Raw genomic sequence first — 27,430 nt, 5'->3', positions numbered from 1 at the left:
GGCGCACCGGAGAGCAAGTGGCCGAAGTTGGCCTGGGCAACGTGTGTTTGCTTGGATTGGCTGGCGCGGCAGCGTACGGAACGCTGATTGGTCGCCAGGAAATGGAATGATTCCTCGTGAGTGTGGGCTGGCAGGAACCCGGCAGGGTTCCCTGGGTGTGTGGGAAGGCGGGTGGGTCGGGCTCCGGCGGGGTATCCCTCGGCGGATTAATGGCGCAAGAATTTTGCAAGAGTAAATCCAACTGGGAGAAATACGAACGCCAGAGGGAGTGAGTGATGACAGTGAGGGATGAGGCTGGCCTAAATTTAGAGGGCTGTGGAGATGTAGTATCACGCAGCTGCAGCACCCCTCCCAGGACCAAAAAAGTCTGGTAAAAAAGAGAAAGCACCCGTGCAGAGGATGACAAATCCTTCGGCTTTCCGCTTCCTCTGGCTTAGAATCGACAGCGCTGAATGAGAAAGCCTATAAACAAAGTCACTGCGACCCTGCGAATTGATCTTTCGCCAAACATTGTCCTCAGAAAAGGGAGATCAGAAAGACCACCTTGAAAATAGAGAAGGGGTGTGGCAGGTGGCTTTCGCAGCCTCATGAAGTATTCTGGTTTTCGTTTACTTGAAGATGAGTAACATTTCCAGTGGCTGTGAAGTCACGGATCGGATAGGATGTTTGACAAATCACTAAATGTCAGGTGTTTACAAATTATATTTACTAGGATATGTAGTTTGAGGACCATGAGAAGGAATACAATGCTACACCATTACTCATTTTGGACAGACTTGCAATGAGAACAAATAATAATTCATAAATTTTTAAATGAATGTCGTTAAAAGAATCACCAAACACCACTTGGTAGTTATTATTGGCAGATTTTTAAAATCCTACCTCATTATTAAATCTTACCTCATCCATAGAAGGAATAATAATTTGGCTGGTGATTACTTTTCCATTATCTCACATATAATCATCAGTAAAACTCACCTACCTTGAGGGGGCTCTTCAGTGGATTTAGTGAGGTATAAAGTGTGTATAAGACCTTATACAAAGCACTTTTCCACAACCATCTGAAATTATTATCCAAATATGTATGCAAACAACGATCACGATAATTGGCCAATAATAACAAGCAAGTGAATAGAGCCCCAAGCATAACTCTTAAGGCAGATTACTTAATTTCTGAGTAGCTGAACTGGAATTTGGTTCAGGTCTGGAGAACTCGAATACGGGACCTCTCAACCCCCACAAAACTCAAACTGTGTTTCACGCTCTCTGTCAGGCACCTGTGCACAGCGGTGAGGACCAGAAATGAAAGACCTAATCCCTGCCCGGAAGGTTTACACAGTTGAACGGTGGAGAGGAACAAGTCCTCAACAAGTAGAAAATTAGGACCTCTTGTTATTAGGATTCAGCTGTAAGCACATTGCTCAGCAGCTCTGTGAATTCTCTTCACAGAACCGGGTAGAACATGTTTAAAAGAAAATTAACTTGGCTTTTGTTGTTGTTGCTATTGTGATTGTTAAGGGGTGCTGCATAAAGTCATTACATCCCATTTATGCCCAGTAGGGAAGTTTTTCTTTGCCTTTTCTTCTTCATCTGTTGTTGTGATTTTTGGTTAGAAAGAAGTTGGGGGTAATTAGAAACCACCCTATATCTATCAAAGTGGACTTGTACTGGAAAGCAAAACTGCGGGTTCAGAAAAAAAGAACATATTATCATCTGGAGCTGTTATTGATGGCTTACTGTAGACCAGGCACAGTGCTAAGCATTTTACACATATTAGCTCATTTAATCCTGGTAACAACCCTGTAAGGTATGCACTATTATTACTGTACTCATAGGGGAACTGTAGTATATAGGGCCACAAACGAGTCCCCCACCCCCAAGTAGTTTGAAAATGGGGAAGTAAGAACACCTGGGTGGCTCAGTTGGCTAAGCAACCTACTCGGGTCATGATCTCACGGTTCATGGGATGGAGCCCTGTGTGGGACTCTTGTGCTGACAGCCCTGAGCCTGCTTGGGATTTTCTCCCACTCTCTCTCTGCTCCTCCCCCTGCTCACTCTCACTCGCTCTCTCTCAAAAGATAAATAAATAAACATTAAAAAAAAGAAAAGAAAATGGGGAAATAATCTTTCCATCTCGAGTTCAAGTATAAAAGAGACCTAATGTACTTGACTAGCTGTATGGAAGGTCACCCTAAAGCCACCAAACAGCTTCCCTGCCAAGCCCTGACTGTAATCAGATTGAATATATTAACATAGCTAAAGAAAAAATTTCCAAAAAGAAAAACAAAAAAATTGCAAGACACAGAAAAAATATATCCAGGTGACAATAAATCTAGAAGTAAAACAAACAAATAAATAATGAAAACACACATGCACAAATATCCCCCAGCTACTTGAAAATTAAAAAATCAAAAATCTGGCTTCTACATTCTTTGATCAAAAATAAAACCAAATAATACATACTGTAGAATATAAATAAAAATATTTAAAATATTTAAAAATAAAATCCCCATAAATCAAAACCAGGAAGAAGTATGACAAATTCTATACTTAGACAATTTGACTCTGGAAAATTCATAGCCTTAATTCAAGTAAACAAATATTTTTTAAATGCCTGCTGTAGGAAAATTGTTGAAGCTGGGGCAGTTTATCTGTGACCCCCAGCCAATTCCAGAGCTAGATTTAATCCTGAACCTTTTATTTACATAATCCAGTAAATTTCTTTCTCTTTTTTCTTTTTTTTAAGTCCGTTTGAATTGACTTTGAATTCTCATTTAGAATGAAAGAGCCTGTAGGGAATAGAGGGCCCATTTTCTCTTGCAACACTTTATTCCTTTGTTCTACCCAGCCAAGGCCAGCAGCCAGGTGAAAACAAGGAGGAGTGCTGTTGGGAGGAGACACCCTAGTGGCAGCTGTACAGGAAGGAGGGAACTGAAATGTTTCTTCTACAGCCATGGGAGAGGCAATTCCTGCCTTCCTACGCAGCTCCTGAGCCTCGCTGGAGAAACCTATGCATATAAGCCATTCATACTAGATTGGAAGAATAAATATGTGAAAATTATCTATTTCCTCTGTTATTACAAGTATCTCAAACACCCAAGACTGAGTTTAATCCAGTTTTCTTAAGGCCAAGCTACATTTTCTACATTTAGTTTCCATGAAATTCTCCTCTATCCTCTCCATAAGCCTTCTTCACACCTTTCGAATGGGTTTCTACTCCTTGTAATCAGTCCCTGACTATGCTAGATGGACCAGGCTTGGTCCATCCCCTCGAGGTAATTTTTTACATGCTTCAACAGATAAGTTAACATCAGCTATGGTATTAACCAAATACTCTTGTCAAGGAAAGAGGCAGAAGACTTCCGACAAATTACTAAACATAACCGAGCCTTGGTTTCCTCACTTATAATATGGCATGAAGAATATCTCCTTGGCAGGGTAGTTATAAGCGTTCGAGACAGTGGCTGCACAGTTTTTGGCACCTCATTCATGGGTAGCAGGGGCTGGAGAGGAACGCTTGCATGAGAACATGAGTAAGGGCACAGAGTAGAAGTCTCCCAAGTCTCCCCTACACCTGCAATGCAGGAGGCATTGTGAAAATAGGGACGCCCAGCCCTCTCCTGAAACTACCAAATCAGTCTTTGGGAGTGGGTTTTAAGAATGTGACTTTGAACAAGCCCCACTGGATGATGTCACATAGCTAATCTAAGACCAGTCTGCCTGGTGTTTAAGAACCACCAGGAAAGAAAAAGAAGCCAGGTTTGTGTGTGAAGAGAGCAGGCCAGAGGAACAGCCAACTGTTAAGAATCAGTGGGCAAAATACTGAATTATCCATGGCATTTATATTTGTTGCTTAGTTTTTGTGTTTTACTTTTTTATGGTGTCTGCTCTACTGTTTTCAAGCTTATGCTCATTTGTTTTCAAAAATATGTACAGTTTTTTTTAAAAATTTGTAGGGTCGCCTGGGTGGTTCAGTTGGTTAGGTGACTTTGGCTCAGGTCATGATCCCCACAGTTCATGAGTTTAAGCCTTGCATCTGGCTCTGTGCTCCCAGCTCAGAACCTGGAGCCTGCCTCAGATTCTGTGTCTCCCTCTCTCTCTGCTCCTCCCCCGTTCACACTCTGTGTGTCTCTGTCTCTCTCTGTCTCTCTCTCTCTCTCAAAAAAATATATATATATATTTTAAAAAAATTTTTTTAAGTAAGATCTAGGCCCAATGTGGGGCTTGAACTCACAACTCTGAGATCAAGAGACCTATTGAGCCAGCCAGACACTCCCAAAATATGTACACTTTTAATTAAGAAAATTTAGGGCAACCGAATAATAAAACAGGCTATCCCAATGTATAGAAAATATTCATGTTAGGAGACCATAATTAAAACCAATGGAAACAAGCAAGCAAAACTCAAATTTTACCTGTTGTTCATGTATCGAAATACTCAGATGAAAATGAAGGCCAATTCACACTATTATGGTCATTATAAAGTATATGAATAACTGCTACCAATTTCTGCATTGTAGATAGCATCTTTGGAATGTTTGACAGAGTCCTGTCACTGCTCTAAGGAGCTGTCAGCATGAACCCCATCTTGCATATTAGGAAACTGAAGCACTGAAAATATAAGTAATTATCCTAAGACCACACAGCTAATGAGTGGCAGAGGTCAGATGGGACTGCTGTGCTAGGAGTTCCACTACCTTTTAGTACAAAAGCTGATGCCTGGTCAGGGCAGGATGGCACCAGAATCTCCATCTGTGTGTGGTGGGCCACAGTAACTCACAGGTATTCTGGTATTGCAAGGCTCTCAGGAGCCTGTGGGAGCTGAATCCAGGAGCTAAATCCAGCCAGCAGTTGGGACTGGCAGAAAAATACAACAGTTGCTTTAGCTGTAGCTGGGTACAGTTGGGAGCAGGTTGCTGTTTCCATCGTGAGGATGGTTATTGAAATTAAAGAAGTTTCATACTGTGCTTAGGTCCACAAATGGTCACGAGAACATTGACATGGGACTGTACAGTGCGGCCAAGCAGAGGGAAGTGCTATCTCAAACACCGCTAGTTAGAGTGAGTGCTTGCAGTGCTTGAAAGAAAGGACTCTCCATGTGGGGGGAGATCATTGCCAACTAGGTCCATATCTTAAATGATCACCAAGGTACCTCTAATGAATTATTTCTTTTATTTTCAATAATTCTTTTTTATTTTATTTTATTTCATTTCATCTTCTTTTTTTTTTTAATGTTTACTTATTTTTGAGAGAGAGAGAGAGAGAGACAGAGCACAAGCAGGGGAGGGGCAGATCGAGGGAGACACAGAATGGGAAGCAGGCTCCAGGCTCTGAGCTGTCAGCACAGAGCCCAACATGGGGCTCAAACTCACAAACCAGGAGACCATGACCTGAGCCAAAGTCGGATGCCTAACCCACTGAGCCACCCAGGTGCCCCTATTTCATGCAATTCTCTAAAACAAGGGTTGCCAAATGACAGCCCATGTGAGGTTAGGTCTCTTACCTTTTTTGTAAATACAGTTTTGTTGGAACCTAGGTACTGTCATTAATCTATGTGCTGTCTGTCTGTGACTGCTTTCACACTACAATGTCAAGTTTGAGAAACTGCAACAGATACTGTATGGCCTACAAAGCTGAAAATACTACTATCTGACCCTTTATTAAGAAGCTTTACTGGGGCACCTGGATAGCTTAGTTGTTGGGCATCTGACATTGGCTCAGGTCATGATCTCACGGCTTGTGAGTTCATGCTCCAAGCCCTGCACTGGGCTCTGTGCTGACAGCTCAGAGCCTGGAGCCTGCTTCGAATTCTGTTTCCCAATCTCTGCCCCTCCCCCGCTCATGCTCTGTCTCGCTCTCCTTCAAAAATAAACATCAAAAAAAATTTTTTAATCCTTTAAGAAAAACTTTACTGACCTCTGCCCTAAAACATATTTCAAAAATCTAGGTTTAAGATTCAAATTTGTAAAAAGATAAAACCAGGCTTGAAACACATCTAAGAGCTCTTATTTTCTGGAATCATGGGTACCAGAAGACATGGGAAGGTGAAACCACTTGAGAAAGAACAAAGAGACTTCAACTGGACCAGAACTGGACCTTTGACTTATAAGTTCAATTACTGCTCCAGAGAATGAACTCTGTTAACCAGGTTACATTTGTAAATATTCCAGCTCAGAGAACGTAGTATTGCACTTGAACAAATAAAAGTGCAAAATAATTGTGACATAGTTTGCCTTTTACAAACCTGATCTGGTATTTCTGATTGCATGTGCATTTTGTCAGAGAGGGAACTTGTATTATGTTTTCATACATTTGTCAATTATTAAGGGCCTGCTCTATGCCAGAAATAACCCTAAAATATTCATATTCACACTCTGACTACTTGTGCTTTATCTCCTTCCCCCTTTTCTTACACAGAAATAGAGCTCTTAACTTTTATTTGGTCACATCACAGCCCAGAATAAGAGACATTTCCGAGACACTGTGACAGCTAGAACTCTGAATTGGCTTGGATCCTGCTAATCAGATGTACTTGCGAGAGATTCGTAAGGTGGAAGTCATACTTTTAGTGTTTCTGCACTCCTACCACAGTCCCCTGCCCCAGTACAGGATTCTGTTTCCCAGTCCCCTGCCCCAGTACAGGATTGCTTTATGATCTTGGTCATCTTCCTGTAGCCTTAAGAAGATCTGCATGGGTGGCTCTGCTCTATTGTACTGTTCTTGAAGGAATCCTTGATTGTTTCTTCAGCCCTCCCACTGGTTCTCCAAGCCAGAGCAAAACCTGCACTAAATCCCTTTCAGATTAAACTGAATGTTAAAATGAATTCTGTTCTCTGCAAGAGAACTCTGACCCATACAAAATTTGGAATTGAGAAGTGGGGTTCTGCCCTAAAGGATATTATTGTACTTTGACTTAGTCCAAGCAGTAGATGATAAGGACAGGTCTAGCAGTGTGGAAAACTGGTTGTTGTTATTCAGTGGTGAAGTGTTTGATAAATGGTTACCTAAAATGCCTTGCAGGGGAGATTACACATTGATCAAGCCTGTGGTGGTAGGTTAAAGGGTTGGAAAAATTCATAATGGTGTAAATTGGTTACTTCTGCTATCCCCAGCAAAGATTTACAAGAGAAAGATGAACTATATCTAGATCTAGCCAGCCTGCAAAGAAAAATGAAAGGAATATACCTATTATTAAGGAAAGGACAGAAATCTAAAGCTGTAGCAAAGTATCTCAACCTATGGTGGAGAAATCTAAAATATTTGTGAGGCTAATAATTTGGTGCCTCACAGTGTTTAAAAAGTCAATTGTGTCTGTACTTCCACACTTAAGCAAAAATAAGAGTTTGTTCTGAAGGAGCACTGGGGCCCCAACTATTTACAAGCACCTCTTCAAAGCATTCTGGGCTAGACAATGAGAACAGCTCAGGAGCATAGATGAGATTAAGGGTGTTGCCCCACCATTCAAAACCCTTATTTTAGCATACTATGTTAGCCACCCGTACTAATTTGCTAGGGCTGCTGTCACAAAGTAGCACAAACTGAGTGGCTTGAACAGAAATTTCTTGTCTTATAGTTCTAGAGGCTGGAAGTTCAAAGTCAAGGTTTCAGCAGGGTTGGTTTCTTCTGAGAGATGTGAGGAAGAATTTGTTCCATGAATCTCCCCTAGCTTCTGGTGGTTTACTGGCAACTTTTGGCATTCCTTGGCTTGTCGATGCATCACCTAGATCTCTACCTTCCTCCTCACACGACATTCTCCATGTATGCAAATCTGTGTCCAAATCTCCCCTTTCTATGAGAAACCAGTCATATTGAATCAGGGATCACCCTAATGACCTCATTTTAACTTGATTATCTCCATCCAAATTGATCATCTCCAAATAAGGTCACATTCTGACATACTAGGGTTCAAGTATAAAACATATCTTTTTTGGGAGGAACATAACTCAATCCATAAACAGCCACCATTAGGTTGAAGAGAGATTGTGCAGAGCATAGTAGCTAATAATTAAAACTAGATCTTAAGATTTAAATATATATAATAATATGTATTCAAATTTAATATATATTTATATGTAATATCTAAGTGAGTTCTTTGGGTACAATTCTCATGCTGGAAGTGATCAGATGGAAGACTAAAAGCCTATCAAGTATATGAGGAAACTCTTTACCACCAAAACCATAAACCTGGTCTACCAGAGCCCGACTATCTGAGCACAAAGCAAACTTAGGTAGCCAAACCTTCATCAGAAAAGAGCAAGATGTGAAAGTGTTTTTGTTTTTGTTTTTTTTAATTTTTTTTAAGTTTATTTTGAGAGAGCAGAGGAGGGGCAGAGAGAGAGAGAGAGAGAGAGAGAGAATCCCAGGCATGCTCTGTGCTGTCAGTGCGGAGCCCTATGAGGGGCTCTAACCCACAAACCGTGGGATCATGACCTGAGCCAAAACCAAGGGTGGGACTCTTAACTGACTGAGCCAACCAGGTGCCCCAGATGTGGAAGTTTTATAGCCCCAAGAAAGGAAGACTCTCCGATGCCCAGGTCAGATGTGGTCCAGGAGTCTAATGGATAAGGAAGGACCTCCAAGAAAACAAAACCAGTAGTCATGGAGATGTGAAAGGAACCAGAGGCTTTTAGATAGGCTAACCTAGAAAATTATAGTAGTCTAGTACCAGGGCAGAGGTCCCTGAAATTCCCGTTCAGCATAATATTTTTATTATAGTTATCCTGGTCCTACTCTACCACTGGATAGTGTGTGTGTGTGTGTGTGTGTGTGTGTGTGTGTGTGTGTGGTGGTGGTGGTGGTGGTGGTGTCGTTGTTGTTGTTGAACATGGGGGGATAACTTACGTGCCACTTCTTGGGTCACCTGTCTACAGATAGCCAATCTGGGCTTGATGGAGAGGACTTTAAGTCATTCAGATATCCTGGCCTTTGAACTGGGTTCAATCTCTGGATGGAACTCTGAGGTCATAGCTCATAGGTAGGGTATGAATTATTCTGTTTGGGGAAAAGGGCGTTCACAGAGCTCAGGGATAAAATGGATAGTCTATGGCAGACTGCTAGCTGTCCTCCAATAGCTATTCTCCCCCTTTCTTTTAATCTATGGCAATAGAACCTCTGATTTTTTATCTGCACACAAGACAATATGAATAAAGACTACATTTATAAGCCTCCAAGTTCTGTTTATGAGTTAGTTTCTGCCAATCAGATGCTATCTTGAAATATTCAGAAGGCAAGAGGCAGTTAGAGGCAATGCACAGGTCTCCGCTTTGCCTGTAGTGGCTTCTTGATCAAGGAGGCTTTCCTGAACCTGGTGGAGGTAATGTAGTTTTACAGCTGGTAACCATAGCAGCAGCTTCCCAAATGGGCAGGTAGCTTCCTGAATATAGAAGAAGCAGTAGGTCCCATGGTGGCCCAGTTTTATGGTATAATCTCAAATTTGTTTTTGAGAGCTCAAACTATAACCTATTTTATCTGTCTTCCTTACAATTCTATAGGGCATTTCAGACTTTTCAGCAAATTCCTTGTATTTAAACTAGCAAAGAGATTATGTTACTGCAACTGAATGTGTCCAATACTGATTGAAATTTTATTTTTCTCATTTTATGGGTGAAGAAACTAAGACTTAGAAACAGTAGGAAGCTGGTAAACCAGCTCTCTGTGGAGAAAGAAGTGCCCTCATTTGTAGCATTTGCCAGCATCTGTGGTAAACCACAGTAAACCACGACTGATTTCAAGTCTCTAAAACAAGTCTCTTAAAAACTTGTAGGCAAAACTGAAAATTTAACCATTGGCTTCCACAAGTGGGCTCCTGCTCCAATCAGCCACTGTTTATAGAATTTAAGTAACTTTCCCAAGGTACCAAGTCAGTAAGTATTTAATGAAAAGATTTATTCCACCTGAAAAATCATTATATTTTATCGAGAGAATTTTGGGCTGCCAACTCAATACTAAACAGACACTTACAACACATGGTAGAAGTGGGTTCAATGTCTTCCCTTCAGACTTAGTTAATGAGCATTGAGACAGCAGTAGAGGAGTTTACAGTATTTTAAAAGCTTTTGATAGAATTTGGATGGGTAGTCATTACCAATACCATTACATGCACATGACAAAAAAATTAAACAACTTGAGACTGTCAAGGTTGCAGATGGGACTTCAGAGGGAGGGAAATAATTCATAAATTGATAAATTTAAAGTTGGTGCTCCTTAATCAAAACTACAATGAGATATCACCTCACACCTATCAGAATGGCTAAAATCAACCACGCAAGAAACAAAGGGTGTTGGCAAGGATGTGGAAAAAGAGGAATGCTCACACTGTTGCTGGGAATACAAACTGGCGCAGCCACTCTGAAAACAGTATGGAGTTTCCTCAACAAGTTAAAACTAGAACTACCCTATGATCCAGCAATCGCACCACTAGGTATGTGCCCCAAAATAAAAAACACTAATTTAAAGGGATACACACACCCTGATGTTTATAGCAGCATTATCTTCAATAGCCAAATTATGGAAATACCCCAAGTGTCCATGGACAGATGAATGGATAAAGAAGAAATGGCATAGATAGATAAATAGATAGATAGATAGATAGATAGATAGATAGATAGATAGTGAAATATTACTCAGCCATCAAAAAGAATGAAATCTTGCTGTTTGCAACAACATGAATGGAGCTAGAGAGTATTATGCTAAGTGAAATAAGTCAGTCAGAAAAGCAGATACCTTGTGATTTCATCGTATGTGAAATTTAAGAAACAAAACAAACAAGCAAAGGGGGGCAGAAGAGCGAGGCAAAGCAAGAAATAGACTTTTAATGATAAAGAACAAACTAGTTACCAGAAGGGAAATGGTGGGGAGGGAGGATGGGTTAAATAGGTGACCAGGATTAAGGAATGCGCTTGTGATGAGCAAGTGGGTGATATATGGAAGTGTTGAATCACTATATTGCACATGTGAAACTAATATTACGCTGTATGTTAACTAACTGCAATTTAATAAAAGCTTTAAAAAATTGTTGGTGCTTCTTGACTCTTATGGGACTGAGTTTGTGGTTGAAGTAATTATACAACTAATCTACTAAAAATTTCCAGAAGACCACATGGTGACTGGAAGCCAGGTTTTCTTCAAGCACATTTTGATGATCATAGTATTGCTTTTTGACCTTAAATGAGAAGTAAAGAAACAGATAGTGTACTCGTTTTTTTGTTTTGTTTTGTTTTGTTTTTTAGGGAGTGTTGTGAGGAACTTTGGTGCTCAGTCTAATGAGCTGGACCTGGGCCTTTGGATGAAGCCTCCAGAGCTGTGATTGTGACAACTTGGCCAAGGCCAAGGCTTTTAGGGAAATGATCAAGAAAGAATTTAAAATGAGATGACCTATTTTATTTTTAAAAATTTGATAAAAGAGCTGAATCATCTGCTAAATTAAGAGATAAATTGTGTCAGTGTGCACAATAATGGATATTTCATACAGCTTAGTATTCCCAAAATTGCAAGGTGAGAGTGGTAGGAAAGAGAAGTGGAAAGGAAAGGAGCTGGGATGAAGAAAGATGGGACTGGGAAGTTTAGACTTGGCTTTGTCTATTCACTGAACACACCTGTCAAGCCCCTGCCCACTCCAGGCACTCAGGTAGAGGCACTGCAGGAGCCCACGGTCAGCTGGGTCCTCAAGGGTAATTGACAGGAAGGTGACTTCTTCTCTGGGTCAAGTGACCCAATAGGTTTTGCTCTTAACCATTGCTAGCTAACAAATCAAAGTATAACAAGGTTACGGATAGGTCTCAAAATCTGTTGTTTCTTTATATGGTGAGGATATAATTCAAAAGGGCAAAACATTTTGAGGCTGAGAGAATTCCTTATAAAGTAATAGGGAGTTCTTTGAATCCTGTTCTTCCTTAGATATAATTGCCTAAGAAAATAGTTTCCCTAGTTTCCTCCTAACATCTATGAAGGAACCATTATTGAATGAGTAGAAAACGTTACTGCTTGACAAGTGAGAACAAATGCTAAGAAAATGGATATTTTAAAGATAAATGTGAAGATAATTTTACCTAAAAATGCCACTACTTTAAAGATACTGATTTTCATTCTCACAAAATCGTCACTAAGTGTGATAGATTCTTTTGTTTTAATATTTCTTCCACCCATCCTGATGTCTCTGTTCCTTTGTCACCGCCAGAGCCTCATGTTTGTAGTATTACATTTGAATCTTATTGGGATGGAACACATTTCCCTACTTCCAGTCCTTCTCAGCCCAAATCTATCCTCTATACTACTTCCTGACTTACTTTCCTAAATCGCCATTTTTATGAGGTCAATCCTCTTCTACAAACGAATGATCCACAATGTGATTTGTTAAAGCATTATGGAAATTTGTCCCAAATTTGATAGAGCCAAGATGTCCAACAATAGAGGATTGTTAAATATAATTTGGTAGATCAATAAAATATTATGCAGTGATTATAGAAAATAATCATAGAAATGTTATAGAAAAACAATTATTGATCTGAAGAAAATATTTGCACATTATTTAATATAAGGAAAAGCATGAAATAAGCTACCTATCAGTATGTACAAAGTCTATAATAGAAAGTAAATACTATTTGACTCAAAATTTTTATTCCCTGTAATTTATCTAAGAAAGTAGAATGGGTGCAAAGATTCCAAGTTCATCTTCATCCAAGAATTGTTTTCAACAGTGCAAAAATCAAAAACAACCTACAAGTCCAAAAGCATGGGATTGAATTTCTGTTTGCAGTCAAGGTAGAGCAACAAAAGACATACAAAATATGTTCTCTGACCACAATGGAATTAAATTAGAAATCAATAACAGAGGGTTATGTGGACAAAATCTCAAATATATAAATTACATGCATTTATATAGCCCATGGGTCAAAAAAGAAATCAAAAAAGAAATTAGGAAAAATTTTAACTAAGTAAAAATGAAAACATAGCATATGAAAATTTATGGTTACAGCCAAAGCAGTAATAAGAAAGAATATTTTTGCTCTCAATGCCTATTTTAAAAAGAAGAAAGATCTCGAGTCAATGACATCAATGTTCACCTTAAGAAACAAGGAAACTTTCAAATTCCCTAAAAGATACAAACTACCAAGATTATTCCAGAAGAAATAGACAATCCAAAGAGCCTTATGTCTTTTAAAGACATTGCATTTGGAGTTTTAAATCTTCCCACAAAGAAAATTCCATTCTCAGATGCATTTACTAGTGAATCCTCCCAAACATTTAAGGAAGAAAAAATATTTCAACACAAACTCTTCCAGAAAACTGAGTACTTCCCAGCTCAATCTATGAGGCCAGCATGACTATGATACCAGTACCTGAAAAATATGTTTTAAGAAAACTACAGAACAATATCGCTCATGAATGTGGAGATAACATTTCTTACCAAATTTTAACAAACCAAACCTAACACTATATTAAAATAATGCATCATGATCAAGTGGGGGTGTACCTCAGGGATACAAAGTTAGTTCAACATTTGAAAAACAAAACAATGTAAGTCACCATGTTAATAGACTAAACAACAATATGATCGTCTCAAAAGATGGAGAAAAATCATGTGACAAAATAACCAACATCTTATCCTGATTTAAAAAAAAAATCCTCAGCATACTGGAAATAGAAGAAATATCCTCAGCCTGATGAAGAGCAGCTACAAAAACTACACCGTTAACATCATACTTAAAAGACAAAATTCTTTCCCCCAAGATGAGGAAACAAGCAAGGATTTCTGCTTTCACCATTTCTATTCAACATAGTCCTGGAGGTTTCAGTCAGTCAATCCAGGCAAGCAAGAGAAATAAAAGACACCCAGATGGGAGATGAAGAGGTAAAATTGTCTTTATTCACAAATGGCACAATCATCTATGTAGAAAATCTTGTGGAATCTATGTATTTACTAGAGCTAATAACTAATTTCAGCAAGTTTGGAAGGAGTGAGATCAATATACTGGCAACAAACAATTGGAAATTGAAATTAAAATAACAATACCATTTATGATACCATAAAAATATGAATTACCTAGAGATAAATATGAGAAAAAAATATGCAGGTCCCATACACTGCAAACTGCAAAACATACTGAGAGGAATTAAAGAACTCCTAAATAAATAGATATAAATGCCATGGTTATGCATAAACACGGATAAAATATTAATTCTCCCCAATTTGATTTGATACTTATAATACAATCCCAATTAAAATCTCAACAGCCTTATTTGTACATTTTAATACTAATTCTAAAATGCATTTGGAAATGCAAAAGATATAGAATTGCCAAAACAACTCTGAAAAAGAACAAAGTTTGGCTAACCTCTACTATCTGACTTCCAGTCTTAGTACAAAGTTACAATGATCAATATTGTGGTATTAGACAAGGGATACAGGAGTACTGATGCATAGGGGCACTTGTACCCCAATGTTTATAGCAGCACTCTCAACAATAGCCAAATTATGGAAAGAGCCTAAATGTCCATCAACTGATGAATGGATAAAGAAATTGTGGTTTATATATACAATGGAGTACTATGTGGCAATGAGAAAGAATGAAATATGGCCCTTTGTAGCAACGTGGATGGAACTGGAGAGTGTTATGCTAAGTGAAATAAGCCATACAGAGAAAGACAGATACCATATGGTTTCACTCTTATGTGGATCCTGAGAAACTTAACAGAAACCCATGGGGGAGGGGAAGGAAAAAAAAAAAAAAAGAGGTTAGAGTGGGAGAGAGCCAAAGCATAAGAGACTCTTAAAAACTGAGAACAAACTGAGGGTTGATGGGGGGTGGGAGGGAGGGGAGGGTGGGCGATGGGTATTGAGGAGGGCACCTTTTGGGATGAGCACTGGGTGTTGTATGGAAACCAATTTGACAATAAACTTCATATACTGAAAAAAAAAGTTTGTGGTATTAGAATCGAGAAAGACAAATAGATCAATACAATTGAGAGTCTAACTGAAGACCCACACATGTGTAGTTAATTGGTTTTCAACAAAGATGCAAAAGCAATTAAAAAATGTGAGATTGAGTAAATTATTTTGTAAAGGATGCAGTCATTAAATTTTGATGTAGAAATACATGTATCAGCATAACAAGATGTTCATGATATGTTAAGAGAAACTTCAGGGTCTAAAACAGTTTGTAAATTATTATTCTATTTTTTTAATGGGCTCTATTTTTCCCAAAGGGATACATACATACATATACACACAAATATACACACACAATAAAAGTGATTGTTAATAATAGGAGCCTGGAATTGCTTATAATTTTACTTTTGCTTTCATGCTTCTATTTTATTTATTTATAATAGACATGTACAGTAATAAAAGACAAAACCAAAACATTAGAATACTGTATATTCATTACATCAAATCCAATAACTTTTTTTTTGGTTAAAAATGTGTATGTGGTATAAAGACCGGAAGATATATTACAAATGTTACTAAAAGAGGTAAAGTTACAAATAGTCTTTTAGCTTTGCCTTTCTTGGTTTCCAATTATTCCACATTGGGCACACCTTGCCTTTGAAAAATTACAAAAGCCTTAAATATTATTTAAAAACTTCTCAATAATTCCCTATAACTACCTGACTCAAGATCTAAGTTCTTAATCTGCTGGTAAGATCCTTCATGGACAATTGGCCCAAACCGACCTTTCTGACTTTCCTCTCTTTCCTTGAACGTCCTCCTATTCCCCACTTTGTTCACCTGGTTCTGGTCGCTGCCCCCACCCTGCTTCATGTCCTCCATCTCATCACTGCCTCTGATCCTGCTGTCTCTTCTTACTCGGGCCATGCTCCCCCCCCCCGCCCCTCCCCATGCCTTTCTACTTCACACCAACGTTTGAAGTTAAATTCCTGCTATCTCTGAAATTTCCGTAGAAATGCCTTTATCAAGTGCCAACCCTGGATTCCTATGGCACTCTGTCTTTCCCAAGCATTTGAAACTTAATCACAATCTAGTTAAAGGCATACCTAGCTTTACAGTAGTGGGGAGCCTCTCTGATTCCACAGTCCTATTGTACACATTTATCCTATGCCATATAGACTTAAGGTTCTGGAGCTGGACTGTTGGGCTTTAAATTTCGGCTTTACTGGTTAATAGGCGGTTGGTCTTGGGGAAAATTGTTCACTTCTCTTTATCTCCGTTTTCTCTTCTAAAAATTGGGTACAAGACAACTTACTACATAGTTATTGTGGGGCCAATGAGTAGTTCTGAAAAGCATTAGAATATTGTCTGGAACATAGTAAGCACTCAGCAGATATTATTATTAAGGTGATTGTTATTATTGTCATCACAACCTCAGAATCAAGTCTCAGTTATATGTGTTGTTTCAGTAAACCCAGAAATATAAGGGCTTAGAAAGCATTATGAAATGACCCCTATATTTGGCCTTCTAATATTGAGTCTCTCCTTAAGATTTCTCATATTCTACCTGTCTCTAAGCCGTATTTAGATATAAAATAAAGTAAGGGAGGCACCTGGGTGGTTCAGTCGGTTAAGCTTGGACTTCAGCTCAGGTTGTGATCTCATGGTTCCTGAGTTCAAGCCCCACATCTGGTTCTGTGCTGACACCTTGGAGCCTGGAGCCTGCTTTGGATTCTATGTCTCCCTCTCTCTCTCTCTGTCCCTCCCCCACTCACATTCTGTCTGTCTGTCTCTCTCTCAAAAATAAACATAAAAAAAAAAAGAAAATTAGAATTTAGAGCAAATGCTTAAAAATTAAAATCCTAACTGCAAAGCACAATTTTGGCCACTAGGTGGTGATAAAACACTATGGTTTTTTTTTAAAACCGGCAAGAAACTTCCACAAAGAAATGTTCTATATTTCACACTTACTTGCATTATTTCTAATTTTTCCCTCCTCAAATAGGGAGCAAGAAGAGAAATGGAACCAGGAGATAGAACTCTTTTTCTTAGAGACCAGGGCCTGGGTCCCAGGAGATAATCAGCATTTAGAATACCTCTCTAGTGGGCCGCACACCCACACAAGAAGCCTGGCAACAGTTATGTTCCATAAGAGGCACTGCTTGCCTAACCTGTGCACTCTAGACACAGGGAATTGATTTTTCCCCCAGTGCATTGCTACCAAACAATAGGGGAAGATTTCAACTCCAACCTTCTTCTAAATAACTGTTCCGTGGGTAACAGCAATGCTGTGGTCTGATAGAGCAGGAAGACAAGGCAGAAGTGAGGTTTGATGCTGGATGTTGGGGAGACTATCAGTGACTCATCTGAGCAGCCTGTGCAAATTCAAGGAGAGGCCTATGTGCCTAGGGGTCAGTGCTCTAATTTACAAATACAAAATATTCCTAGTCTCTGTATCTGCAGGTCCTAAATTTTCAGATTTAAAGTTCAGAGGTTGTCCACCATATTTAAAGTTCTTGAATATATCCTCCCCGAGATGGCTGCCACCAGTCACTTCTTATAGCTCCTCTTTGTACTTACCAGAAGAATGTCTCTGTGGCTCTTGCTACTGCCTCTGCCTGCTATAGGTGTGGAGTGAGGGAGAGAATCACATTCTCTTCTCCTTTTATTAGCGGGGAGAGGGTGAAGGAAGAGTAACTTCCAGATTGAGGCCAAATCTTCAACTGGTCTAAACATGGACTCTATTCTTCTGTAACACTCCGAATGTTTTCTATGGAATTAACTTCTTAGGAGGATTACATTTTTTTTTTTTAATTGTGGTAAAACATACAAAACATTAAATTTGCCATTTTAATCATTTTTAGATATACAATCCAGTGGCATTAAGTAAGATTCCTCCAGGCTGGGGGAGAGAGATTAGAAGAGCACAGGTGGGATTCTCAGAAGTGCGCCTAACTGCATCCTGTTGTTGCTGATGGCATGGAGATGGAAAATTTTCAGACACAAGTGCACAGAAGGTAGGGTGTAGGCAGAGAGGACTGTAGCCTCACATATGTAGCAAATATGGATAGATCTCCTCAAATATGTAGTAGAATGCGATGCTTCCAGCCCTTTGCCAGTGCTGTGTTCTCTGTCTGGGAAGGTTCTCCCTTCTTGACTTTCTATTGTCAGAGTAAAATTGCACCTGACAAAATTAAACAGGCAGAGAAGACTTATTCAAGACCATTAAACTGTACTCAAGGCAAGAAGGGAGAGAAACCAGAAGCTAGGCCTCAACTCCTCTCCACTGAAATAAAGGGTAGGAGGGATTTTGAGCATTGCACAGCTATTGGAAAAGTACTGGAGGACATTAGGGAGTGGTCGATCAGTGGGATGTGTCCAGCACATTGAGTCCTTGAGTTTGTGTTTTTCTCTGTGATTAGGCCACCTGTGTTTGCTAATTGGCACCAGGGAAGTTAGGATCCTACCTTCATAAGGAGACTGGGAGATAGGGGCTTTATCTTCACTGATGATTACATTTCAAAGAGGTGGTTCCCAGGTCCTTGAGAAAGACAGTCTTGGCCAAAAAACAAAAAACAAAACAAAACAAAAAACAACAACAAAAAAAAAATGGCAAGGGGATTTTAAGAAGATTTGCATCTCAAAGTGGTAGAGAAAGAACTTGCAGGTTTTCTAAAGTAAATGCTCTCAGAAAAGGAATCAGGGCCTAAAGTCATAGGCAAGTCTTTCTCAAGTTTAGTCAAGCTGAGGGGAAATGTAAGGCCATCTCGGTCACTATTTATCTTTAAATTCCACTCTTTGTCACTGAAAATGCCACACATTTCCTGATTCTTTTTCTTCCCCCTATCCCAGTTTTTCACTCCAACATCTATAGAAATTCTGATTCTTGTTTGTACGTCCATCACATGGATATGGAACTGACCTGCAAGTATTGATTTATATATTTGAGTCAGGGGTAGCATCATTTTTCATCAGTTGGTATGATGATGATCACCTGGTTCTGGGAATACCGAATAAATAATATTAAACTGAACTACATCTTACCAACTGGCACAGGCCATTCCAACCATTTTCACTGATTTGACCTTTCCATTAAACTGGCAAATTGCACGGCCAGTGCACTTGCTTTTCCTCTACCGATTCACCACATATGACTTGGTTTTTTGTTTGCTCGTTTTATTTTCCTTTTTGTTCATTTGAATACAGTGCACATGTCCTTACATTAAGTGACCAGAATTCTAATGTTATAACAATTGAGCACCGTTCAAAGACTGGATAATTTTTAGCCAAACTCACAGTTTGGGCAGTAAGTTTTCTACTTTCTCTATTAGTGACACTCATGGATGGTAAAACCAAAGGTGAACCTGATTTGATGGTCAACAAAAGGAAAAGAAAAATGAATTTGAGTAGCAAAATGGCCCTCAAATGCCCATCAGCTTAGAAACTGCCCCTCAGGTAGTTCTAACAGTGATTCTACATAGGCTGAGACTTTGTCTTTACACAGTGAAGAGAAGCCTTAAAGAAATGATTTGCACTGATGTCAAATTCTGTCCTCAAATGATTTTTCTAGTAAGAGGAAACATCGGTCTTTTGGTCTGAATTATCCAGAACTAGTGTCTGTTTTGATCAAATCTACCAGATAATTTCTAGTTAGCTCTTAGCAGTAATCCTATTTAGCCATCCAGATGGCTAAAAATGCCATGCCAATTGTCCTTTTACTTATTGTGTTGTTGACCAGACACAGCCTAACTATTACCTTGGATTTCAGTTGGCTCTCTCACACACAAAAACACGGAATATTACGTGTTTGTTGCTTTTACTGCAGCCAAGGGGTATGTCCTGCTCTGGACACTCACGTTAGACAGAGACAACTGTGGACCAACTGTTTGTGTTGGCCACTAGAGCAGCATTTTGTACACAGCACCACTAGGTTACTGTATGGATCCCATTCACACGAAAGAGTTAATATGTTTCTAAAAATTCTTGGTTGCCAATTCACAGAAAGTTAATTATGTCCAGACCACCAGATGATAAGGAAATAATATCATGTACAAGTCTAATGATAAAGTGCATCCATACTTATCTTGCTCTGGCTAGAACATAAAAATTATCTGTAAATTAAAAGAGGATGGGATCTTTTGAGGTAAGCCATATTTCTTAAAATATGGGTCACTGTTTTGCAACTACCCCCACATCTCTCTATTTCTCCACTGCCTCATTTGTCTCAATTACAGTGTATTTTTCATATAATTATCTGATTTGTTCTCATGGATATTGACATGATATATATGCTAGGTTGAAAATCAGCTGCACAAGAAATACATATGAGAAGATGGATTCTCACCAAGGGAATATGAAAGATGGTTTTTCAGCACTTTTAGGGCTGAGGCTGGTGTAGTATATGCGAGAGGCTTGTTATTTATATTGGTTTTAAAAATATTTCCTCTTAAATATCTTCAGTATAGGGAAGAGAAATAAGGGTACACATTTAGATGCTAAAAACCCCTCTGTCCTTAGGCAGCTGCCATTTTATTAATTTGGTGTGATCTTGGTCAGTAATGCGTTGCCACTAATACATTCTACTAAGTTTGGTTCATGATGTCTCATTTCTTTGGGTGTCCTTCATGTTTAAGATTTTTGTTTATACACATAGAGGTTGAGAATAATGTCATTAATAAATCTAGTTCTCTCATGAAAAAGGTCATGTCTCTGCAAGGCCATTGAATCAATTGATTACATTAGCTTTCTTTGCATTACATTCGATTCAGTTAAGGTAGCTCAAACTGCCACGCTTCTTTTCTCCTTCACAGGAGAAAGAATTATCTCAAGGAGATCATCATCATACTCTGGTTTTTCTCAAGGAGAAAGTTCATGGTACGCACATGGCAATCATTAAATAAAGGGGACAAAATTTAATACATTGGATATCAATCATAAAAAAAAATGTTAACAATAGCAAATCTACTGTGAAAACAAAGTCCTTATTCATGGGTAAGAGAGCTAGTCTGGCTGAGAGATGTCACTTTTCTTTATGTCCGATTCCAGACAGATATATGAGCAAATCATTCCTCTTTCGAGCTGTGCCAGAATGGAAAGTTATTTCAAGACATTTGACCCATACTCATCAGTGCCCTCATCTATAAAATGGGAACAAAACCACTTCCCTCTTCAGGTTGATGTGAGAATTAAATGAGATTTTATATGAAGCACTTATGAAAAATGATTGCTGCATATTAAATTCTCAGTAAATACTAGCCATTATTACTCTTGTTATCAATTAAGAGCATGAGAAGAGAAATAAAATGTCCTTACACGATGCTTACTGGTGAACTATGGGAATCAGGGAACTGGGAAGGAGTTGTGGCTCCCTTAGCTCTCAAGGTGTTGGTGCATAATTTCTTCTTTCTTCTCCAGACATTCCCCCTTGGTTTTCCTCTTCTTGGAGAAACCCACAAAGGTGTTCCAACTTCTAACCCCCACTCTTATTTTCTTATTAAACACAAATCCCTAGCCCCCCGCCTGCTTTCCTCTTGGTAACTGCCCACTTTGTCCCTAGATGTTTTATTCCTTCTAATCTGCTAGAGTGCAGATATGGACTTGCCACCTCCTTCCTTCATTTCTGGCCTGAAAGAATGAGACACGTGCAATGATATGTAAGCATAGGAAGGACAGCATATGCAGGAAAATAAAAGTAGGTTAAAATGGCTTGCAGGAGAGTCGGGCAAGGGGAGAAGATAGAGGAGAGGGAAGGGGTCAGACCATGGAAGGCCTGCAAGGTTCTGCTAAGAAGCTGGGTTTTATCTTGAGAGCAACAGTGAGCCAATCAGGTATAATTTAATCCAGGAGGAACTGATCATATTTTCCTTTTATAATGAGGACTTGGGCGATAGCACTGAGAATGGGTTGGGAGGCCACATCATTTAAGAGAAATTATAAGAGCCTCTATAAAAGTTTTTGTAATGAGGATGAAGAAAAGAGACCATTACCATAAGATATTAAGAAGGCAGATTCACCAGGAGATCATAACTTGTAGAAGGTAGAAAATAAGGGGCGCCTGGGTGGCGCAGTCGGTTAAGCGTCCGACTTCAGCCAGGTCACGATCTCGCGGTCCGTGAGTTCGAGCCCCGCGTCAGGCTCTGGGCTGATGGCTCAGAGCCTGGAGCCTGTTTCCGATTCTGTGTCTCCCTCTCTCTCTACCCCTCCCCCGTTCATGCTCTGTCTCTCTCTGTCCCAAAAATAAATAAACGTTGAAAAAAAAATTAAAAAAAAATAAATAAAAAAAAAAAAGAAGGTAGAAAATAAGGGGCAGAGGGAGTCAAGGACTGCAGGGTTTCTGGCCAGGTTAGACTAAGTGAATGAGGGGCATAACAAGAGGAGCCAGTTGTGGAGACAGAGAAGAAGTTCAATTTGAGGTGCAGCTCATGGGTCAACCAGCAGTCATATCCTCTCGATGACCTCCTCCAACAATATCTAGTTTGAATTTGTGTCAAGAAACCTACTCTAAGACATTAATGATCTCGAAAGTCCTTAGGAAGCTTTGTCATACCTTGGGCTATTGAGATTCCATTTATTTTTCCCAAATGTATTTGATTTTATTCCAATGAGAGTTGAAATGACAGGCTTGTAGAGCTGTAAGTCACTGTAAAGATCCCTTATTACCACCTTCACAGATGAGGAGATTGAGGCAGACAGAATCCCACAGCTGCTTTGTCAGACCTGGCTTCTGCCAGAAGTCGGTGCCTCCCTTCTCTTCCCTCTGTTCTTGCATGCTTTTCCTCTCTGGTTCCTAAAAGTGGAGAAATCTTCCTGACTGCTTGGGGGAACTTCCGCTAGGTCAGATGATCTTCTGGTAACATTGCCTGAAATCCAACACAATATATGCTTCCTGAATTTTCAGAGTACTATATTTGGGGGGACAAGTATTATTCAAGTGAAGACGTGAAGACTTCCAGCTGGATCTATAGGTCTGGAACTCAACTAAAAGTTATGAGCTGCAGGTGCTGGTTTGGGAATTATTAGTATATAAAGACAATAGAGGATAATGTGGAAGGGGAGCAGAAGGAAGTAAAAAGGAGGATCCTCGGAGGCACCAACGTTTCGAGGGAAAGGCAGAGCAAGAGGGAGAGCTGGAAACCAAGAGAGGAATGTTCACAAGCCATGGGATGAGATGATTTTAGGAAAGAAGGAGTGGTTATCCATGGTGAAAAGAATGGTTCTCATTTTGTCGAGAAACTTACACAGGTGTGGAAAATTAACAAAGATCATAGAGTAGGATATTGTGGAAGCTGATCTGTTTGAGGTTTTATTCAATTCAATACACATTTATTAGACCATTCCTCTCCTAACAGGGTGTTGGAGACAAATAAAATCTAGATATAGTTTCAGAGCTTGAGAAGCTTAAGATCTAAGATCAGACCCTGAAGTCAAATATAAATAAATGACTAATGAAAGATTCGTGTAAGAAAAAAATATATATTGGACTGAGCTCCTTGATTTTCATTTGAGAATTTATGTTTCTTTAGATGAAAGGCTCTGCTATGTCAAAAATATGACAAAAAGAGAGGAAAAATTAAATAGACTCTGCAATATCAATTTAGGAAAATAAAACAAGTTATGATATATTCCAGTCTGGGAATATAACACAATTTGATTTGTCATTTCATTATATAGTAGCAGATCTTGTGGACATTTAAATGCTTCCTCATTATGTTTATTCAAATGTTATATATAATTGTTATAATTTTTAAAGGGATTTTGAAAAAATTCTATAAACCAAACAATCTGTTTCTTCAGGGCCCATTTCTCTATTATTTATATTTCATCACATTTCTACAGTTTACACTGAAGAGCATTCAGATAGAAATCAAAGAACCCTATTATCAACTCAATTACCTCTTTGAAGAAACTGCTGAGGACATATACCAATTATTAGTACAGTGGGGAAGGAATGTAGAATCAAGAATTAGAAAACTGGGTTTTCAAAAAAAAAGAAAACTAGGTTTTCAGTCTCAACTCAATCACTTACTATTTGCATAATTTTGGGCAAGTCGCTCAACTGTACTGAATCTAAATGTTCTTATCTATAAAATGGTAATAATAGTAGAAATATTGTGTGGCTGTAATAAAGTATACAAAGCACTATATCAAATAAATATATGGGATTGCTTTTCGAACTATAAATTCCTGTACAAATATTTATCTTATTATCAATACTATTTCCTTGAGAGAAAGGTTAATATGAAAAAAATTTCTCTTTTAAATTTCTGCTTGAAGCTTAGAGATGCATATTTGTTTCAACGGTATTTCAATGGTGTATAAAATCACTGCAAGGGACACCTGGGTGGCTCAGTTGGTTAAGCATCCAACTTTGGCTCGGATCATATATCATGGTTCGTGAGTTCGAGCCCCGCATCAGGCTCTGTACTCACAACACAGCTCCAGATCCTCTGTCGCCCATTCTCTCTGCCCCCTCCCCCTGCCCCTTCATCACTTATTTGCATGCTCTCTCTTTCTCTCTCTCTCAAAAATAAATAAACATTGAACAACCAATCCCTCTTGGTAGCTAATGGAATAAAAATAGTCAATTAGAGCATTTTGCTGACCTTAGTGACCAGATATCACTCTTTGGCACTTGACTTTCATGGTAGATAAAAGAAATTAACTGACACTCAAATAAATCAGTTATATAACTGAGGTCTTGGAATTAAAAAAATGATTTCATATACAGGAATACATGAATATATGTACTGTACATATGAACATATGTCCTAGCTTAGATATATCTCTATATAGATAATATAGATGATATAGATAGGATATATTCTTATAGCATAATTACATCAATTTTCATCAATATTTTTACCAGATCTTTTTGATTCAAGATAGCAATTGAAGAAAGAAACATGTGGATAAGAGAATAAAACTTTGAATAATTTTGAATATAGGCCACATATTTATCACAGAAGCACTGAATTGTGGAATTGGAAAGAATCTTAGATTTTGTATATTCATACCCTCCACAAGATTTCTTATAAGAAGTTTTCTGGCATCTGCTTGTGCATAGGAGAGTAAGTATTCTGCAAGGTAACCTGTTCTTCTTTAAAAAATAATTTTTCTCTTCCATTTTTATTTATTTATTTATTTATTTTAATTTTTTTTTTTTTTTTAACGTTTATTTATTTTTTTGGGACAGAGAGAGACAGAGCATGAACGGGGGAGGGGCAGAGAGAGAGGGAGACACAGAATCAGAAACAGGCTCCAGGCTCTGGGCCATCAGCCCAGAGCCCGACGCGGGGCTCAAACTCACGGACCGTGAGATCGTGACCTGGCTGAAGTCGGACGCTTAACCGACTGCGCCACCCAGGCGCCCCTTCTCTTCCATTTTTAAACAAAACTAGAGAAAATTCTTCTTTGTTCTAAGCTGAAATATCATCTTAATACCTCTCTAAATTTTTGTAGACACAGACACATTTTATGGGGCAAGAGTATCATTCATTCATTCATTGAACGTTTGTTGCCAGTTATCAGCTGGCATTCATACAAATGGGCCCTGCTCTCAAGCCAGGTGCAGTCAAATTTGAGATAAAAGCAACTCAATTGTATGATTTTCTTCCAGCACCAAATCCTCAACTTCATAGGAAAACCTACAGAAAGATCTAATTGACTCTCCTCAAATACTTCTGAGTTGATTTTGCAATCAAGTCACTATCACATTTTCCTCTAACTTCCCCCAACCAAATATTGAGATAGCATAGGCATATCCAGAGGGTAGCAAGCAAACAAAATTTGTTATCCTTTCTCTTGGAGATTTTTCTCTAGCTGTCTATATACACAATAAAAAGTAAAATGGACAAAACCGTAATAATTGAAAATTCAGGAAGCATATATTGTGTCGTATTTCAGGCAATGTTACCAGAAGATCATCTGACCTGGCGGAAGTTCCCCCAAGCAGTCAGGAAGATTTCTCCACTTTTAGGAACCAGAGAGGAAAAGCATGCAAGAACAGAGGGAAGAGAAGGGAGGCACCGACTTCTGGCAGAAGCCAGGTCTGACAAAGCAGCTGTGGGATTCTGTCTGCCTCAATCTCCTCATCTGTGAAGGTGGTAATAAGGGATCTTTACGGTGACTTACAGCTCTACAAACCTGTCATTTCAACTCTTATTAGAATAAAATCAAATACATTTGGGAAAAATAAATGGAATCTCAATAGCCCAAGGTATGACAAAGCTTCCTAAGGACTTTCGAGATCATTAATGTCTTAGAGTAGATTTCTTGACACAAATTCAAACTAGATAATTGGAGCAGGTCTTGGAGAGGGCTGATTGCCAGAAGACCTGTGAGCTGCACCTGGGCATTGGGCGTTTGGAGGCTCCTCCCCCTCCCCTATGAAGGCCAAACATTCTGCGCACCTTTCCCACAGTGGGAGCCATTTTCAAGGAGGCAGCCCGGAGAGACAAACGTGTTGTTGAGACCATGGGAATAGTAGATGTGACGGAACCCAATTAAGGACTCTATATAAACTTTGCACTTTAAAATTCTGTCAGGCAAGTGCTGAGATTTACTCCTCTTGCCGCTGACCTACGCAGACCGTAAGTAAGCTCCCTTGCTCGATAACACGGCCACCTGCCAGTCTGGAAAGGCCTGCCCTTTTCCTTGCTCACTCCTTGCCCTGTGTGTACTAAAGGCCAGTTTACAAACCAATTCCAATTTCAGTTTTTACAGTGTATATTATACATGATTGCAATGTACAAGAAGCTGATAGTGTCCTTACACATTTGTTTCTCAGTTGATACAGAGTTGTGTTTGTTTTACTTATTAGCATATCTATGCTGTTTTATTATCTTGAGATTTTCAGTGACTTTGAGACTATGAGAAAAGCTAGAGAAAATATGGGAAAATGAGACATATATTTGTGAAAGTATGTAATCACTGAATTAAAACTTACCATCCTATCTTTTGTGGTTATTTATCTTTAAAAAAAATGAGAAAAATATACTAAACCTTGTCTTCAGTCTTGAATGGAACATTTAACAATTTATGAAATGGTCTATTGGGTAAAAAAAAAATTTCCCTTGTGTTTTCATATTTAAGTGTATAAATTTTTATGTAACCAATAAATCACTGATGTGAAAGACTGAATTGCTTCTGTTATCTTTTTGGAGGACAATCATACAATTCTTTGAGGCTTTCAGGTCTTGACTCTTTTGTTACAATTTGTTAGTTTCCTTTTTATATCTGGGAGCTTTCATTAGCCAGCCAAGGACCAGCTTTCTGAATTTCTTTTCCTTCTGACAACAGAGTTGGATCCGAAATCCTGCACAGTTTTGCCTGTTTGCTCATTGGCTGGGAAAACACATGGTCGTAGACTGATTAAAACAAGACTTTTTGCAGAATGGGGTGGATTTTCCAAAGCGCAGTGATGCAGTTCCCCTCTGCTCCCCATCCCTACCATACCCTATTCGGGCTGGATTCATGAGAAGAAAATTATTCCGTAATTCTACACAGCACATGTTGAAGACATGGGCACTTATGGAAACAGCACGG

The 27,430-nt window shown here is 38.9% G+C and overlaps 1 long non-coding RNA gene across 2 annotated transcripts; it reads left to right on the top strand.

Moving 5' to 3' along the window:
* The first annotated feature begins 6 nt into the window (after positions 1 to 6).
* LOC147584224 (uncharacterized) lies at positions 7 to 27,430 on the top strand. Of its 2 annotated transcripts, XR_015243337.1 has the most exons (4): positions 7 to 116; positions 24,753 to 24,954; positions 25,790 to 26,475; positions 27,185 to 27,430. It is a non-coding gene; the product is annotated as an uncharacterized LOC147584224 (long non-coding RNA). The 2 variants fall into 2 exon arrangements; XR_015243328.1 differs by lacking the exon at positions 27,185 to 27,430 and having other exon boundaries at positions 25,790 to 26,876.

This window comes from Puma concolor, chromosome A1, assembly GCF_028749965.1.
Source record: "Puma concolor isolate L17-30 chromosome A1, mPumCon1.1.hap2, whole genome shotgun sequence".
NCBI classification, from domain to species: Eukaryota; Metazoa; Chordata; class Mammalia; order Carnivora; family Felidae; genus Puma; species Puma concolor.
The sequence above is the reverse complement of the archived record's forward strand: the minus strand, read 5'-3'. Positions and strand labels throughout refer to the sequence as shown.